Genomic DNA, 2,500 nt, shown 5'->3' with positions numbered 1-2,500 from the left:
AAGTATCACCTGCTCGTGGTTCCCCCTGCCACCTTTACCGGTGCAACGATACTGGCAACCTTGAGCGCCAAAGACTGTTCTTTGGTTGCTTATCAAACGCTTGGCTTATGGCGAACAGAAAACCTGATGAAAACGCCTGCCGAGTGACAGGCGCACCAAGCGTGGGGCCGAGAGAGGCCAGGAGAGCCGCGCGCTCCAATGCGACCGCTGGAGGGAGTTCCCCCAGGCAGGAATCATTCCAGTGTTGGGTCTGCGACAAGGCGTTTCGCACAGAGAAGGGTCTGAAAATTCATAAAGCAAGGATGCGTCATAGGGATGAAGATGTGCAAATGGCGCAAGCTCCAGAAGGCAAATTTGAAGGGAATGAAGGAGCGAGAGAACACAATGCGGAGAAAGAGGGATCTGAAGGCATCGATGTTGATGTTCACGGATGTGAACGAGCTGAAACTATTGCAGAATTGATGGAACCCGAGAGCCCTGAGGGTAATGACCCTAAAGGCCAGGACGGTATTCATGCCACAGTACTGCCAATGGTTATTGAGCCAACGGCCACGGCTTGTACGTGGGTTGAACGCACTGAAGGCACATTATGCTATGCTCATATGGCCCCCTCTGCTTCCCCAGCTCCCCTTGGTGGTAGGTCGGTGAAGGCGCGCGCTTCAGCCGACAGCCATGGGGTGTCAGCCTGGGTAATGACAGGGGCAAGGCCTAAGGACAGGCGGGTTATTAACTCCCTACCTGACCAAGCGTCTGTTGATGCTGCGGAGGAGCCAAGTTCAAACGTGGCTTCATACGCTGATTCAGGGGAGCCAGTTCTTGGTGCAACCCCTGCGGTCCCCTCCGGTCAACCAGCTCCCCTTGGCACTGATGCGGCGAATGCGCGCGATTCTGCTGACAGTGTCCATGTGGGGTCAGTCTGGATGTCTACGGGGGTAGGACCTAGGGTCAGGAGGAAGTTCGTACTTCCACCCGACTTACGTTCGTCCGATGACGAGGACGAGGGAGGTGAACCTGTGTTCTGCGGGTCGCCCCCCGGAGAAATCACTCAAAGGAGCAGCATGCCAAAGCGTTCGGGCAACAAGCCCACAGAGGAAGGTTCTGAGAACGGAGCAGCTACCGGCTGTTCCGAAAATGCCGCCCCGGCTGACGCGAATATGACAGGCCACATATCAACCATGACAACGACATTCCAATGTCCAGAATGTACTGCAACCTTTGGTAGCAAGATTGGCCTGAGCCAGCATCGCCGGCATCGGCATTTTGAAGAATACAACGAAGATGTGAATCTGGCCAGACTCAAGCCCAGATGGAAAAAGGAGGAGGAGTACCTGATGGCAACTAAGGAGGTTGAATTAAGATCCCAGAAGGTCCGGGACATCAATGCACAGCTACTAAGAGCGTTTCCGCACCGCACGCTGCACAGCATTAAATCGCACAGAAGGCAGGAAGGTTACAAGAGGCTGGTGGAAGACCTACAGAACAGACTCTACCCAAGAAGCACTCAGGAGGTGCTAGCCGACATTGGGGAGCAAGCTGTTGAGGACGCCTCCCTGGTCATCCCCGAGGTAAATCACCGTGAGGTGATTGAGGCTGAGCTAAGAGGTCTAACAACAAAACCTCCGCCAAGAGCGTACCAAGCATACAAGCTATGGGAGCTTGCAAAGAGATTCCTCGACAGGGAGGATATAACGATAGCTCTTAATGCCTACCTAAGGGAGGTGTTCGCTTCGGACTTGCGTCCGCATGGTCGCCAACCTCTTCCACCTGTTCAAGAAAGTCGCAGGAAGAAAAAGAAGCGGGAATACGCCTTGACACAACAACTCTTCAGACGGAACAGGACACAGTGTGCAAGACAGATTCTGGATGGAGAGGCGGACTCCAAGGTGGAGGATCCCCAAGCTTTTCTAGAAGAATGGAGAGAGATCATGGAGAAAGTGGTGCCTTCATCAGTGTCTCCTGCTATCGAACGCCCGCACAAGGTTATCGATCCTGTGTTCCTTATCACAGAAATGGACATTAAGGCGGCAATGCCCTCATCAAGCTCGGCAGCCGGACCTGATGGCTTTGCGGCGAGGGAACTGCGGAAGGTTCCGCCAGTAATACTCCAGGTTCTACTTAACTTGCTCCTGCTGCTGAAGCGACTTCCACTCTTTCTCACCCAAGCACGAACGATCTTCATTCCCAAAGTTCCTGGTGCTTCAACAGCCTCGCAACACCGCCCAATCTCAATATCTCATGTGCTCCTTAGACTGCTTCATAAGATATATTTCCGAAGGCTGCTTGCTGACCTCGATTTGGACCTGCAGCAGAGGGCATTTTTGCCAGTGGATGGGTGTGCTGAAAACATTCTTCTCCTTGCGACAATCATTGATGAAGCGCGCAAGTCACTGCGACCCTTGTCTCTGGCCTCGCTTGACATTGCGAAGGCTTTCGATAGGGTTGTTTTACCGGCAATCTTGAGAGCCTTACGCAGAAAAGGGATCTCTGAAGACTTTATCTC

General features: G+C 53.2%; 1 pseudogene; it reads left to right on the top strand.

The window, feature by feature from the left end:
* Positions 1-2,500, top strand: part of LOC142791558 (large subunit ribosomal RNA) — an 8,307-nt pseudogene that overhangs the window by 2,735 nt on the left and 3,072 nt on the right.

The sequence above is a fragment of the Rhipicephalus microplus genome, unplaced genomic scaffold, assembly GCF_043290135.1.
Source record: "Rhipicephalus microplus isolate Deutch F79 unplaced genomic scaffold, USDA_Rmic scaffold_175, whole genome shotgun sequence".
In the NCBI taxonomy this organism is placed as follows: Eukaryota; Metazoa; Arthropoda; class Arachnida; order Ixodida; family Ixodidae; genus Rhipicephalus; species Rhipicephalus microplus.
Note: the sequence above shows the minus strand (reverse complement) of the source record. Positions and strands in the feature narration are given on the sequence as shown.